This window comes from Gossypium hirsutum, chromosome A12 (assembly GCF_007990345.1).
Source record: "Gossypium hirsutum isolate 1008001.06 chromosome A12, Gossypium_hirsutum_v2.1, whole genome shotgun sequence".
Taxonomy (NCBI): Eukaryota; Viridiplantae; Streptophyta; class Magnoliopsida; order Malvales; family Malvaceae; genus Gossypium; species Gossypium hirsutum.
The window spans coordinates 14,915,011-14,932,715 of NC_053435.1; the positions used below are offsets into that span (position 1 = coordinate 14,915,011).

At 36.1% G+C, this 17,705-nt stretch overlaps 1 non-coding gene across 1 annotated transcript; it reads right to left on the reverse strand.

The window, feature by feature from the left end:
* Positions 1-16,147: 16,147 nt before the first annotated feature.
* On the reverse strand, positions 16,148-16,255 carry LOC121211668 (small nucleolar RNA R71). Its single transcript, XR_005906887.1, has one exon. It is a non-coding gene; the product is annotated as a small nucleolar RNA R71 (small nucleolar RNA).
* Positions 16,256-17,705: the final 1,450 nt, after the last annotated feature.

The window sequence follows — 17,705 nt, forward strand, 5'->3', positions numbered from 1 at the left end:
AGAAATTCTATGCATAAAGTGCTTAATTTGAAGTTAGGGACTAAATTGAATAAGTTGCAAAACTTGCATTCTAGAAGTTTGTAGTATAAAATTGCTTTGAAATATTAATTAGGAGGTCTTAAATATAAATTTGACCAATTTCTAAGTGATGGACAAAAATTGGACATGGATGGAATTTTTGAAAGTTTAGTAAGGAAGGGCATTTTGGTCATTTGGTAATTAAAAGAAATGGAAAGGGAAAAACAAAGTTTACAAGGAATAGGCTCGATTGCTAATATTTTGTATCGAGGTAAGTTCGTATGATAATAATAATGCAATGTTATGTTTGAATTATATTTCTTACTATTATTGCATATATTGTATGATTTAATATATTGGAAAAGTTGATGGAATTGTGTTTATGATGTGGAAATATGACATGAAAGAATGTTACATGAAATGCAAGAAAATGATGATACATGACAAGTGATATATGAAATATGTGATTTATGTTATGTAAATTCTTAAAAGCTGATTTGCTATTTGAGTTGTGTCTTATTATACTATGAATGGACAATTGGTACTATGGATAGTGAGATCGACACTTTGAGTAAGTTTGTATATAAATAATCTATCGATTCTTTTTATGTTAATATATTTTGATATCATATGAAATGTGGCTGCCTATCAAATGGTTATTTGATGTAAATTATGAATTTAAATTGATTACGGACAATTTAATAAAATGTTGAAAAGTGAGGAATTTCCCGGTTGAACCTTCGGAATAGAAACGATACAAATGAGCTATTGTGAGGTCACGTGTGTAGTACTAAGTGCAGGCTACTACGTGTACCAGATTGTTGGTCGCATGTGTAGTACTAAGTGCAGGCTACTATGCATACCTGATAACTTCGATCACGTGTGTAGTACTAAGTGCAGGCTACTACGTGTATCAGATGGTTAGGTCACGTGTGTAGCACTAAGTGCAGGCTACTACATGTACCGGATAATTGGTCGCATGTGTAATACTAAGTGCAGGCTACTATGCGTACCAGATAGCTTCGGCTACAAGTGTGGAAATGAGAAAATGTGCAGGCAATTGTGTATCTGTTATTATTCCGATGAGTTCAACGGGAAATCGATTAAATGAAAATACATGTGAAAGTGATTATGTGATGAACAAGTGCAAGTATATGTTTATTTGAATTTATGAGCAATATGCTCGATATTTGAGTGAACCTCGGTAAAATGGAATGGATTAAGTGAATTGTGTAAAAGTGAACTTTAGTAGTAAAATAGTGTTGGACATAAGTTGCGTGATTTTAAAAGTTTCCCACAAATCATAGAAGTTGAATAAAAATGTGAATGATATATGACAATAAAGCTTAATGAGTCTATTTTCACATAAAAGAAATAGGGGAAGCAAAAGAATTCTATATTGTGTGATATTTGAATTCTTGTGAAACAGAGTCTGAATGAATTTGAGATCCCCTGTTCTAACTTTATAAATTCACCATAAATTTTACAAAAATTATTAAGAGTCATACCTTACATTCATGGATCCCTTATTGAGTCTATTTTTAAGGGAAACAAACGGAATGGTCGTTGGAATTCTGTACAGGGAGAAATTTATTTCGTAGTGCACAGGGGTCAGATTAGTCATACCCTGAAACAGGGGAGACTTTAACTAATAAACTGTACTAAATGGCCCAACCAATAATTCTAGAAAACAATTAGTAAGTAGAAATATGAGTCTAGTTTCAGGAAAAATTTATGGAATTGGATTTCGATTTTTTTACCTCGAGATATGATTCTTTATACACTGGGACTCTAGAAAACAGTCTATCCTAAACATGTCTAATTGTACAATTATAGTGTTTTATCTTGAAAAGCATGGTAGTAATTGCTTATTATTTTCATATGAACTTACTAAGCGTAAAGCTTACCCATCCTCTCCATTTCTTTAGTATTGGCAGGTCGGCTCGGGGTTGGAGATCGTCGGAGGCAAAATCACACTATCAAACTATCATTTTTGGGAGAATTAATTTAAATATTAGAAATATCAAGTGAGTGGCATGTATGAGAAGTTGGTTTGTGATGTGTAATTTTCATTATGATTTTGACCATACGTATCAGTCTACATTGAGTTATCGTATATGATCATGAGATGTAGTTCTTATCTATTATGGTTTATAAGTTTAATTAATCATGTCATGTCCTATGTTTTGATGTGATGATATAGTTAGCTTTGTTTGTTATGCATGTGTTCAAAAAGTTTTGAATTAAATGAAATTTTATGACCCGATTTTCGTCTATGTGTATTGTTAAGTCTGGTAATGCCTCGTACTCTGTTCCAGCCTTGGATACGGGTAAGGGGTGTTACATTTAGTGGTATCAGAGCAGGTTTAGTCGATTCTCAGACTAACATAGCAAGTGTGAGAGTTTAGTTATACATGCCACGAATATGTGATAGTGTGATGTCTCCCGACACTAATGAGGACTATTTTGTTTAAAATGAAGTATTCTTCAACCGAGCTACATTTGACCATTAAATAGTAATATTGAAGTATTTGAATAAAATGTAGCTATGATGTGTTAAACTCGGGAAGGTATGAATAAGAATTCGTGATATATGTATATGTGATAATATGTGAGATGAAAGTTTATATAGTGATATATTTATCCATATTTCTTTGGCCTACATATGTTGTTGCGTGCTTGACTAAATTAATTAGTAAATGTGATGACTAAAGTTATTCAAAATTCATAGAATGCACTTGTTTGAAATGAGATAATTGGAAATTTTATGTAAGACAGATATGAATAATAAATTGTTTGAAGTGGATAGTATGATTATAATGACATATGTGGATCATGAAAAAAATGGGTCATATAGATATATGTCAGAATCGAGTTAGAGACTGTACGACCTCACCCCCTTACCGATGAGGTGTATATAACAAAAATTCATGAGAATTATGTTGACTAAGTTCCTAAATGTGGAATCAAAGAGTTCAGTGATAAAATAATTATAGATATGACCAGAGACTGAGAATGGTTGACAAATGAAGGACAAAGTTAGAGAAATATCAGAGTTGACTGAGTTATCTTGGGATTCAAATTGATGACAGAGTGTTTCTGAAAGTATTGTCTTGAAAACAATTAGTTAGTAATGCTAGAAATTATGAGAAAGATACTAAACTTCACTCCGGTAAGATTTTTGAGGACGAAAATCTCTAAAGGGGGAGAGTTGTAATAGCCCAAAATTGGGTCTAGTTGGAACAGAGGTTTCGGGACCACAAAATCTGAGATAGAAATAATTATTTTAAGATTATTTTGAGGTCTATGGTATGATTGCATGATAGTGTGAAAATTTCGTGAAGAAATTCTATGCATAAAGTGCTTAATTTGAAGTTAGGGACTAAATTGAATAAGTTGCAAAACTTGCATTCTAGAAGTTTGTAGTATAAAATTGCTTTGAAATATTAATTAGGAGGTCTTAAATATACATTTGACCAATTTCTAAGTGATGGACAAAAATTGGACATGGATGGAATTTTTGAAAGTTTAGTAAGGAAGGGCATTTTGGTCATTTGGTAATTAAAAGAAATAGAAAGGGAAAAACAAAGTTTACAAGGAATAGGCTCGATTGCTAATATTTTGTATCGAGGTAAGTTCGTATGATAATAATAATAATGCAATGTTATGTTTGAATTATATTTCTTACTATTATTGCATATATTGTATGATTTAATATATTGGAAAAGTTGATGGAATGGTGTTTATGATGTGGAAATATGACATGAAAGAATGTTACATGAAATGCAAGAAAATGATGATACATGACAAGTGATATATGAAATATGTGATTTATGTTATGTAAATTCTTAAAAGCTGATTTGCTATTTGAGTTGTGTCTTATTATACTATGAATGGACAATTGGTACTATGGATAGTGAGATCGACACCTCGAGTAAGTTTGTATATACATAATCTATCGATTCTTTTTATGTTAATATATTTTGATATCATATGAAATGTGGCTGCCTATCAAATGGTTATTTGATGTAAATTATGAATTTAAATTGATTACGGACAATTTAATAAAATGTTGAAAAGTGAGGAATTTCCCGGTTGAACCTTTGGAATAGAAACGATACAAATGAGCTATTATGAGGTCACGTGTGTAGTACTAAGTGTAGGCTACTACGTGTACCAGATTGTTGGTCGCATGTGTAGTACTAAGTGCAGGCTACTATGCGTACCTGATAACTTCGATCACGTGTGTAGTACTAAGTGCAGGCTACTACGTGTATCAGATGGTTAGGTCACGTGTGTAGCACTAAGTGCAGGCTACTACGTGTACCGGATAATTGGTCGCATGTGTAGTACTAACTGCAGGCTACTATGCGTACCAGATAGCTTCGGCTACAAGTGTGGAAATGAGAAAATGTGCAGGCAATTGTGTATCTGTTATTATTCCGATGAGTTCAACGGGTAATCGATTAAATGAAAATACATGTGAAAGTGTTTATGTGATGAACAAGTGCAAGTATATGTTTATTTGAATTTATGAGCAATATGCTCGATATTTGAGTGAACCTCGGTAAAATGGAATGGATTAAGTGAATTGTGTAAAAGTGAACTTTAGTAGTAAAACAGTGTTGGACAGCAGCAGTTGCGTGATTTTAAAAATTTACCAAAAATCGTGGAAGTTGAATAAAAATTTGAATGATATATGAAAATAAAGCTTAATGAGTCTATTTTCACATAAAAGAAACAGGGGAAGAAAAATAATTTTATATTGTGTGATATTTGAATTCTTGTGAAATAGAGTCTGAATGAATTCGAGATCCCCTGTTCTGAATTTAGAAATTCAACATAAATTTTACAAAAATTATTAAGAGTCATACCTTACATTCATGGATTCCTTATTGAGTCTATTTTTAAGAGAAACAAATGGCATGGTCGTTGGAATTTTGTACAGGGAGAGATTTGGTTCGTAGTGCACAGGGGTCAAATTAGTCATACCCTGAAACAGGGGAGACTTTAACTAATAAACTGTACTAAATGGCCCAACCAATAATTCTAGAAAAACATTGGTAAGTATAAATATGAGTCTAGTTTCAGGAAAAATTTACAGAATTGAATTTCGAGTTTTTTACCTCGAGATATGATTTTTTATACACTGGGACTCTAGAAAACAGCCTGTCCTGAACATGTGTAATTGTACAATTATAGTGTTTTATCTTGAAAAGTATGGTAGTAATTGCTTATTATTTTCATATGAACTTACTAAGCGTAAAGCTTGCCCATCCTCTTCATTTCTTTAGTATTGGCAGGTTGGCTCGAGGTTGGAGATCGTCGGAGGCAAAATCACACTATCAAACTATCATTTTTAGGAGAATTAATTTAAATATTAGAAATATCAAGTGAGTGGCATGTATAGGAAGTTGGTTTGTGATGTGTAATTTTCATTATGATTTTGACCATACGTATCAGTCTGCATTGAGTTATCGTATATGATCATGAGATGTAGTCCTTATCTATTATGGTTTATAAGTTTAATTAATCGTGCCATGTCCTATGTTTTGATGTGATGATATAGTTAGCTTTGTTTGTTATGCATGTGTTCGAAAAGTTTTGAATTAAATGAAATTTTATGACCTAGTTTTCTTCTATGTGTATTGTTAAGTCTGGTAATGCCTCGTACTCTGTTCCGGCCTTGGATATGGGTAAGGGGTGTTACAACTATACACCACAAACTCTTTTCCCGACTCTGGTTGCACTAGAACTGGGGCTTCGGTCAACAAGGTCTAGAGTTTCTCAAAACTCTGTTGGCACTTCTCCGTCCATTCAAACTCAACATCCTTTTGTAACAACCTTGTCATTGGAGTAGCTATCACGGAGAATCCATTCAAAAATCTTCTGTAGTACCCAGCTAAACCCAAAAAGCTTCGAACCTCTGACACATTCCTCGGCGATTTCCACTAAACAATCGCCAAGATCTTACTTGGGTCAACTCTAATCCCATCACCCAGCACAATGTGTACTAGGAATCCGACCTCTTTAAGCCAAAATTTGCTCTTACTGAATTTGGCGTATAACTGCTTATCTCTCAAGGTTTGTAAAACCGTTCTCAAATGCTCGGTGTGCTCACTCTCATCACGCGAATAAATCAATATGTCATCGATAAAGATGACTACGAAATTATCTAAATACAGTTAGAAAATATGGTTCATTAAGTCTATAAAAACTACCGGGGCATTTGTTAAGCCAAAGGGCATGACGAAGAACTCATAGTGGCTATACCTTGTCCGAAAAGCAATTTTCGGTACATCTTGCTCCTTAACCCTTAACTAGTAGTAGCCTGACCTTAAGTCTATCTTAGAAAACACGGTGGCTCCCTTCAATTGATCAAACAGATCATCGATTCTTCGAAAGGGACACTTGTTCTTCACAGTCAGCTTGTTGAGCTGTCTGTAATCTATACATAACCTCATCGACCCGTCTTTTTTCTTCACAAAAAGTACCGGAGCACCCCACGGGGAAAAACTCGGTCTTGCAAAACCCTTATCAGTTAGTTCTTGCAACTGTACTTTCAACTCTTTTAATTCCATCGGATCCATCCTATACGGAGCGATCGAGATAGGTGCAATACTAGGGACCAACTCGATACCAAACTCAACTTCTCTAGTTGGAGGCAATCCAGACAACTCTTCCAAAAACACATCCAGATACTCACATACCACCAACATTCTCTCAATTTTCACTTTAGACGCTTGGGTATTCAACACAAATGCAAGGTAGGACTCATACCTTTTTTCTCAAATATCTTTCCGCAGTCATGGATGATATTACTACAGGTGAGTCATCTGATTCCTCTGGTTCAATCCGAAGAACATTCCCATCTTCACATTTCAACTCAATAGATTTCCTTCCACAGTCCACTACAACACTATGAGAAGTTAACCAATTCATTCCAAGGATTACATCAAATTCATCAAACGGCAATAACATGAGATCAGCCAGAAAACTATGACCCTTAATTGTCAAGAGACAATTTCTACATACTTGGTCAACTAACACATGCTTGCCTAACGGGTTAGACACTTTTAGTACAAATTCAGTAGGTTCAACTAACATATTCATACTGGGTACTAATTTCATGCAGACATAAGAATGGGTAGACCCCAAATCAATTAAAGCAACAATAGAAATATCATGAAGAGAAAAAGTATTCGTAATCACATCTGGTGAAAATGCCTCTTCGCGAGCGCGAAGGGCATAAGTCCTTGCAGGCGCTCGGCCCTTGGACCTCATAGATGTATCTCTAGGAGCACCTCTACTACTAACCCCATTGCCCGGGTTCTTTTGTGGTCTACCCCTCGAAAGAGTATTACTTGCTCTCTCATCCTGCTTTTTCTCTTTCTCTTCTAAATTGGGGCAGTTTCAAATGAAGTGGTCTAGAGATCCACATTTGAAGCAACCTCTTTCATCCCCTCAGAACTTGTTGAAATAACACCTATCATACTGCGAACAATCCGGCCTATTTGGCCGAGTACTACCAACACTTGCGATAGAAGTAGTTTGGGCTTTAGACGTCGTGTACTGCTTATTCTTCTTTCTACCTGAGAACTCCATTGAAACATTCGATCGGGTAGTGATTTCCCTCGATCTCTTAGATGAGGACTGATGTGATTCCCCATCTGTCTTTTCCTAGAGTTTCGGGACTCGATGTTAGCTTTTCTTTTCTCTTTGGCCAATTCCTCGGCCTTACATGCTCTCTCCACGAGCACCACAAACTCCCTCAATTCTAATATGCCAACTAGTAGACGGATATCTTCGTTTAGACCATCTTCAAACCTCTTGCACAAGATAGCTTCTATAGATACGCACTCCCGTGCATATTTGCTAAGTCTCACAAACTTACGCTCGTACTCCGTCACCGTCATACGGCCTTGCTTTAGCTTTAAAAAAGCTTTTCTTTTTTGGTCTGTAAACCTCTGGCTAATGTACTTCTTCTGTAAATCTTCCTGAAAGAATTCCCAAGTTATCCTTTCTCTTGGTACAATGGACATGAGAGTATTCCACCATTGGTAGGTAGAATCTCGTAGGAGTGACACTGTGCACTTCATGCACTCCTCGGGCATGCATGATAGCTTATCAAATACCCTAATAGTATTTTCTAGCCAAAAATCTGCTCTCTCCAGGTCATCATCAATATTCACCCGGGATTCCTCGGCTCTTTACTTATGAATCTTGTCTACCGAAGGTTTTTCTCTCCTAACCGTGTCTACTCCTTAAGAAGTTACAGAGGCATGCTGAAGAATCAGAGAAGGTGGGGGAGGTGGAGTATTCGGATTCGCACGAATGAACTCCGAATACCATGCATCCATCATATGGAGGTAAGCTTCTCTAGCTCCTCCGCCCTGAGTCATTGTCACGGGCCCACTATCTACAGGCGCGGTTCCTTCAACGGGAGCCAACGCATTACTCTCCACATCATCTGTCGTAGCTACGTCAGAATCCATCTACTATATAAATAAAAACATAATTTATCTCGTCAGGAGTCGTCACACTATCAATATACAATTATGGCATGTATAACTAAACTCGTACTCACACTAGGTTAGTCCTAGAACTGACTAAACTATAGCTCTGATACTACTAAATGTAATACCCCTTACCCGAGTTCGATGCTGATATCGGGTACGAGGCATTACCGTTCACAAATCACAGATACATTTACTAAGTCAGATCATACGAGCCCAATAAAATTTAAAACTTTTTCGAACTTGTTTAAACTCCTCAATATGGGCCTACAAGGCCTCAAACATCTATTGGAAGCCATTCAGAACAAACTAGGGTCCTTAAACTGACGTTATAAAAATGACTCTTGAAACAGGGCACACGCCCGTGTGGAAGGGCAACATGCCCGTGTGGCCACTATGACATGGTCGTGCTGATAACCCGTGTGGTTCACACAGCCTAAGTAAAAGGGGACACCGCCCGTGCCCTGAGCCCGTGTGAATTAAATTCTAAATTCAAGCCTATAGGATTTTCACACGGCCTGACATACACCCATGTCTATGGCCCATGTCTCTCACACGACCATGGCATGCCCGTGTTCTAGCCCGTGTCTAAAAACCTTGACATTCTATTTTTGATGTCAGCAACCCCTTAAGGGTCACACGGTCACAGCACATGCCCATGTGCTAGGCCGTACCCTTCACACGGCTGAGAAACACGGTCGTGTCTCTGCCCATGTGTTTACTATCATGCTTACTGACTTGTCAATTTAACGTGCAGGGGACACACGACCGGATAACACGCCCATAGGGCTGACTGTGTGTCACACACGGCCTAGACACATGCCCGGGTGAACAAAATAAGGTTATTTACCAAGCTTTTTTACCACCCTTACTTGTACTAACCTACATATCATCTAACATGACAAATCCACACAACAATACAAGACCTAATCAGCCACACGAGACATTATCTCATTCATGAAAATATCATCATTTGCATCTATCAATAATTAACCTTAGCCACTATCCAAAGCTTTATACAAAATGAAGGGATTCATCCCAAGCCAACACATTTGGCCAAATAAACATTGACACAAAACTCAAAAGTATAAGCCCTATACATGCCATATTCAAAATAATAAAACTAACTATACCAAGTGCTTCAGTTGATAGTGTGATCGATGCCTCCGACATCTGATGATCCTCGAGCTAATTAGGCGACAGTATAAGAAAATGGAAAGGAGAGGGAGTAAGCATAAAGCTTAGTAAGTTGCATGCAAATAAATATAACAACAACTTTACCATTCATCATCATACTCATAATACAAAAGTAGGCATAAGCACAACTTACTTATCACTATCCAATGAAATTCACATAGCATATATTAAGCTCACATCTTATACATTTCAAATAGGTACCTATACCACTCACAACATGGTTATGCTTTTCTCGTTTAACTTAAACTATAACTCTCACCGTTGAACCATTCTGAATGCTATCGGATATTGATTCAGCCTCAAACATATGGTATAATACCAATGCCATATCCCAGACATAGTCTTACACTGGCTCATCCATCAAGTTGATGCCCTGTTCCAAACATTGTCTTACACTGACTATCAAAATTGAGGCCGATGCCATGTCCCAGACATGGTCTTACACTAACACCTCTATACATGCGATGCCATGTCCCAGACATGGTCTTACACTGACACATCTCGAGGCCAATGCATGTCCTAGACATGTCTTACACTTCCTTACAAATAACCCGAATGTCATGGCATGAATATCTGATTTATTTCCTAAGGTTTAAACAGGAGTTCTACTATCTCAATATACATCATACGTAATCATTTCCACAAACAAGCAATTTATTCTATATCAATTAAAACACATATAATAACAATGTAGTTGTATTATTTACATAAAACTTACCTCGGTACTCAAAATGTGGCGACTAGTTGATTTAATCTATTTACTTTGACTTTTCCCGGTCTAGGTTCGGATTTTGTAATTCTTGATCTAAAATTATGGAAATTCATTCATTTCATCAGCATATTAATCAAGACACTCAAAAATTCATAATTGGGCAAAATGACCGTTTTGCCCCTAGATTTTTCATAAAATGACCATTTTACCCCTTGGTCTGAAAATTGATTTTTATCATATTTTCTCATTAATCAAGCCTATCCGAATACTTTTTATACTTGGAGCAGCCCACAATTCTCATTATTTCACACATTTAGCAACTATTTTACGACTTATGCAAAATGGTCATTAGTTAGGGTTTCCATGAAAACTACTTCACAAAAGTTGTTTATTTCACAACCCTGATTCATTTTCTTCCATAAAATTTCAGAAAACAACATGAACACTCTCATGGTAAAACCCTATACTTTCAACCATTTTGCAGAATAGTCCTATTATTAGAAAGCTCATGCTACAATGATTCTAAAAATGTAAAAATTTTCAAGAAAAGCCATTAAAGTCACTTACTTGCAAGAGTAGAGAGGTTAAAATTTTTGAAGCTCAAAAACCCCTACAATGGCTAAGTTTTCGGTGGAGAAGGAGATAGGGAAAAATATGATATCTTTTCTCTTTATTTTATTTTATTTTTGTCAAATAAATTACCAAATTTCCACTTAATTTTGACTTTCTCTAAAACTAATTCACCAAAATTTTCATACTCTCATATAATCATGCCGCAACACATAAAATAATATTAAAAATAATTTCTCTGACCTCGAATTAGTGGTCCCGGAACCATAGTTTCGACTGGGCCCAAAATCGGGTCGTTACATCTAAGCAACTAACCTACAATCAACAACAATAACACAAGTAACAAAAATTAAAACTAACAATAATAATCAATAAAAATCCAAAGATAATAAAATAAAAGGAAGTCTAAACCATAAGGAATCCATGTTGGCATCATGGGATGAGTCGATAAAGTGTTACTCCAATGCAAGGAGTAGCGAACCTAAAAAAAAAGACAAAAGAAAGCTAAAAGGAAAAAAAAAGTGTAAAGAGATGGAAGGGGAGTTAAATGAAAATATGAGAGGAAAGATGAAGAGAGAGGAAGAATTAGGGCAACTAGGGCTTAGAATGAATGATTTGGGGATTTTGGGGTGTTTTAAGGGTTAAACCCTGAAAAACACACGAATCATGATACCCAAACTTGTTTCTGGCGTAACCCGATTTGGATATCACGATATCTTGAAAAATTTTTGACCCACATGTTGACTCTTTTGGTGATATCACAATATATAGGGTTGGATATCGTGATACTACTGTGTTGCCCACAAATTTTTATTTTTTGAAAACTTAAATGAAATCATGATATCAATGTTGGGTATTGCCATATCCACAAGGTTTTTGGCCCCTCTGTTCAAACTGTCAAAGGTATCCCGATATCCCCTCTCAGATATCGCGATATCATTGAATGAAGCCTAAAAAGTTTTCAAAAAATTTATCTTTTACCCCCAAACATGCAAAATTAACTCTACAAGTTTAAATTTTAAAGGTGTGCGAATGTAAACCTAATCTAAACGAGAAAAAAATTAAGTCCATGCTCAAGAATTTATATATACCAATTCAGAAAGTTAAAAATTCATCTTAGGGCAATAAGTTATTCTCATGTGATGGTGTTCACACAAGCTTTCGAGCACTAGCATGCGTCTCATTCTCTTAAACCCAACAAGTTGCATAGACCACATCGTTACGACACCTCTTTTCTTCACTTGAATGGCTCACATCCTTGCTTGGGAACCTGCAAGCACACACCACTTGAAACATCTTCCCTCATTAAAAGCATAATCATACAACACACTAATGGATTGACATTGACCTGTATAAAAGGAAGCCTCCCTAAGCTTAGGGTCGAGGTCAGCACACCTAAAAATTTTTACCTCCTTACCTACTTCCACTGTCAATTCTCTCTTGCCCACATCTATCGTGGCCTTAGAAGTGGTTAGGAATGTTATCCCTAAGAGAATCAGGATTTCTAGATCATCCTCAAAATCTAAGAGAATAAAGTTTATGGGAAATATAAATCGTCGAACCCTTACCAAAACATCCTCTAAGACTCCTTTTGGGTGAACTAAGGACTGGTTGATAAGTTGAAGGGTCACCGTAGTCTCCTTATGGTCACCTAAGCCTAACTTATGATAAATAGATAAATGCATAAGGTTAATGATTGCTCCTAAGTCGTAAAAGGGCTCTTCCAAAGTTAACTCCACCTATTTCTATGGGAATCGTGAAACTACTGAGATCATTAAGTGTAGGGGACACCTTATGATAAACCGTAATGTATACATATTTTTACCTCATGCTTGGCATATTTATGAATTATTTTTCCTTGGTTTTAGTGAAATTGATGCTCCTAATCCTTTAATTTCATGTTTTATACTTAGGAGAGCTTAGGATAGCAAAAAGAGAGAGAAACGGGCTAAAAATGGACAAATTGGGCCTAAATTAGTATTTCACATGATAAACCGTAATTTATGCATATTTCTGTCCCATGCTTAGACATTTTATAGATGATTTTTCCTTAAAATTAGTGAATTTGATGCTCCTAATGCCTTAATTTCATGTTTTATACTTAGGTGAGCATAGGAGAGTGAAAGGAACGAGAAACGGGCAAGAAACAGAAAAAATGGGCCAACGTACGAAATCAACACAGCCTGGACTTCCTCACACAGGCAAACCACACGGCCATGTCAATTTGGCAGAATCGAAGCACAACGCACACGGGCATGTCCTTGCCAAGCCCAAGTTTAGTCCAATTCAGAAAAAGCCAATTTTGAGGGTTCTTAGGCAATCCAAAACCTAAAAATACACCCTAGAGGAGGAGGAAAGAGGACACACAGAGAGGAAAGCAGGGAACTGCTCAAGGAAAGCCAATTGATCCATCTCAGAAGCCAGATTCATTATTAAGACTGAAGATCTCCCCTCAATTTCCCTTCAGGAGTTTTGGGTTTTTCTTTATGTTTTGTATTCATTATTTTTCTGAGATGTTTACCATTTTAGTTATGAACTAAAACCCCTAAATACCTAAGGGGAATGAAACTTAAGATAGATCTTGTTATTATTATCTGAATTGTATGATAAATATTTGTCTTGTTCTTAATTATGTCTCCTTAATTCTTGTTTTGATTCAAGTTAAGCTCTTATTCAGAGGAGGAATAGACCCTGTCTAAGAGTACATTTGTCATAATTAAGCAGAGTTGGTTGCTCCCCTAGAGATAGGGTGACAAGATTTTGCTGGATTAGGGTGACACCTAATAAGGGGATCCATAGATCGAGTTAATGCAACCCTAGAGAGTTAATTAGAAAGAGATTTCAATTATTCAACCTAGGGTTAGACGTTGTTAGTCTCGAGAGAGATAATAATATAACTTAGGGATTTCTACGGATCAAGTCAAGTGAATAAATCATCCGATTCAGAGTCAAATAACAAGTGAAGTCTAGGTAGATTTTTCCTTAGGTATTGTCTCAATCAATCGAGTTTTCCACAAGTAATTCCCCAATTCTATTTTTTGTAAATTCTTAGTTTAGTTAATTATCTAGTTAAAACAAATCCCATTATTCTTAGGCTAGATAATAAAAAGACAGTCATTACAAGTACTTTTAGTTCCTTTGGGTTCGACAATCCAGTCTTGCTAAAGCTATACTAATGTACGATAGGTACACTTTCCTTCATCGTGATAATAATTAGTTTCAAGAATGATTCATTATAAAAATTTAAAACCTGTCACGAATATCATGTATCATCATACGGCCTAGGCACTTCCACACGGGTGATCCACATGTCCGTGTGTGACACACGGGTAAACCACACATCTATGTGTCATGGCCGTGTCAACATTAATCCAAGTGGAATTGCACACGGCCTGAGCACCTTCATACGGGCGTGGCACACTACCGTGTCCCTGTCGAGCCCAAGTCTAGTCCTACTCGAAAAAGGCTACTTTTGGGCTATTTTGGGCATTAAAAATTCTATATAAACACCCTAGAAGAGGATTAGAGGGGACACGAAGAGAGGAAGACTGAAAATACTCAAGGACAGCCATCAAATTCACCTCAGAAGCAGGATCTATATCATGACTGAATATTTCCATCCAATTTCCTAGAAGTTCTTTGGGTTTCTTTATGTTTTGTTGTTTTCCAAACTTCGAGATGTTTTCTATTATTATTATGAACTAAACTCCCTAAATACCTAGGGGAGATGAAACCTAAGACGGATCTTATTACTGTTTGAATTATATGATAAATACTTGTTTTTATACTTAATTTTAAATTCTGATTCTTGCTTTAATATTCTAGGATATTAGTTCAAGTTTTTGATGTGCTTATTCAGTGGAGCAAAAGTTCCTGTTTAAGAGTAGATCATTCATAATTAAGCGGAGTTACATGCAATCCTAGAGATAGGATGACATAAATTTGCCAAATTAGAGTCAAATCTAATAAGGGAATCCATAGATCGAGTTAATGTGACAATAGGGGTTTTAATTAGAAAGAGATTTCAATTAATCAACCTAGAGTCAGTTGTTCTTAATCTCGAAAGAGATATTAACATAAATCAGGGATTTCTACGGATTAAGTCAAGTGAATAAATCGTCTAATTTAGAAGTAATAAGTGAAGTCTAGGTGGAATTTTCCTTAGGTATTGACTTCTCCATCAGTTTTCCAAAAGTGTTTCCCAATTTTAATCTCTGTTGCAAGCTTAGTTAATTAGATAAATAGTTTTAGGTTAAAACATTCCTTTAATTATTAAGCTAGATAATAAAAAGAGTAATTGCTAGTACTTTTAGTCCTTGTGGATACGATATTTCCGGTCTCACCATAACTATACTACTGTTTGATAGGTGTGCTTGCCTTAGTCAAATTTTGTTAGTTAGTTTCATGACCATCAAGTTTTTTGCGTTGTTGTCGGGGACTAAGATATTAGGAACACTTAATTTTTATTACTTTAGCCATTTTTATTTTATTGCAATTGAATTTTGTTTTTATTTACTAAATTTTCTTTTCTTTACTACTGGCAGGTTTTTGACAGTTTATTACTAGAAGAAACCTGTCAGGACCTTTGCTTAGGATAGTGAAATTGAGAGCATAGCTTGCAGAAATGAAGAAAAATAAGGAAAAGCTTACAATACATAGAGGAAGGGCACGAGGACGACACCAATAATACCAAGGAGATGGCTGAAAATAGAAATAATCCGCTACCTCTTGTGGTTGCTGCAAATCCAGTAGATTAGAATCCTGCTCCTCGTACTATGTATGATTATGCTAAACCTACTTTAACTGGAACTGAATCGAGTCTAGTTAGACCTGCTGTTGCTACAAATAATTTTGAGCTGAAACCTAACACGATTCAAATGATACAACAGTTTGTTCAGTTTGATGGTTTACAGGACGAGGACCCAAACACTCATTTAGCAAATTTTCTGGAATTCCGTGACACCTTTAGATCAATGGCATTTCTGACGATGCCATTCACCTTCGGTTGTTTCCATTCTCATTGAGGAATAAGGCTAAACAGTGGTTGAACTTGTTACCGCGAGGGTCAACCACCACTTGGGAAAAAACGACCAAAAATTTTTTGCTTAAATATTTTCCGCCAGCTAAAACGGCTAAATTAAGGAATAATATCTCTTCTTTTTCTGCAGATGGATCTAGAAACTCTTTATGATGCATGGGAGAGATACAAGGACTTATTAAGAAGGTGTCCTCACCATGGGTTACCTCTATGGCTCCAGGTTTAGACTTTTTACAATAGTGTGAACCCCTCAACGAGACAACTTATTGATCCAGCCACCGGTGGAACTTTAAATAACAAAACACCTGAAGAGGCTTATGAATTTATTGAAGAGATGTCACTGAATAACTATCAGTGGCAAGTCATGCGAACAAAGCCGACAAAAGCAGCTGGTGTTTTCAACCTCAACACGGTCACTATGCTATCCAACCAGGTAGAACTTTTAAATAAAAAGATTGATGGTCTGCATGGTTCTACTCAGGTACATCCAGTAATGAGGTGTGATTCAAATGGAGGAGGAATGCACAATACAGATTATCCATCCGTCAACCTTAGCACCGAGGAAGAACAAGTCCACTATATGGGTAATAATTCTAGACCTCAAAATAACTCGTATAGTAACACTTATAATGCAGGTTGGAGGAACCAGCCCAATTTCTCATGAGATGGTCAAGGAAATCAAAGACCACAACATCCTCTAGATTTTCAACAACCACATTACCAATAAGAGAAGAAATCGAACCTTGAAGATATGCTTATAAAATTCATCTCGGCGTCAAAAACTCATTTTCAGAATACCTAAACAGCACTTAAGAATCAACAAGCGTAAATTCAGGAACTCGAAACTCAAATAAGACAGCTTGCTAAGTTGCTTTCTGAATGACCACAAGGTAGCATGCCCAGCAACACAGAAACTAACCCAAGGGAGCAACTCTATGCCATCACTGTGCGCGACGAATGAGGGTTATCAAATCTCCAATCCATTTAGATTTATTTATCACTAATTTATATCTTTATTCAATCATGGTACACAAGAAACGGTAAGTAAAGAGTATAAACCTCGTGTGCCATATCCTAAAGTGACAAGGAAAGACTACACGGACGAACAATTCAGTAAATTCCTTAAATTATTAAAAAAATTACACATTAACTTACCGTTTATAGAAGCTCTTTCGTAGATGCCAAACGCAGTGAAATTTTTAAAGAAGTTCTTGGCCAATAAGCGAAAGTTAGATGAAGCGTCACATGTGGAATTAAACGCAGTTTGCTCAGCCATTCCACAGAATAAGCTACCCAACAAGTTGAAAGATCCAATGAGCTTTATGATTCCTTGCTTAATTGGTAGTCTAAATATTAATAATGCGTTGGCTGACCTAGGGGAGAGCATTAATGTTATGCCCTATAAAATGTTTAAACAACTAGGTCTTGGGAAACCTAAACAAACTAGGATGAGCATTCAACTGGTAGAAAAAATAATTAGATTTCCTAGGGGTATCGTTAAAGATGTGCTAGTCAAAATTGATAAATTTATATTCCCAATTGATTTTGTTGGTCTAGCCATGGAAGAGGATAGTGACATGCCTTTGATTTTAGGACGACCCTTTTTAGCAACTACTAGGACTATTATTGATGTTAGTACAAAAGAACTAATACT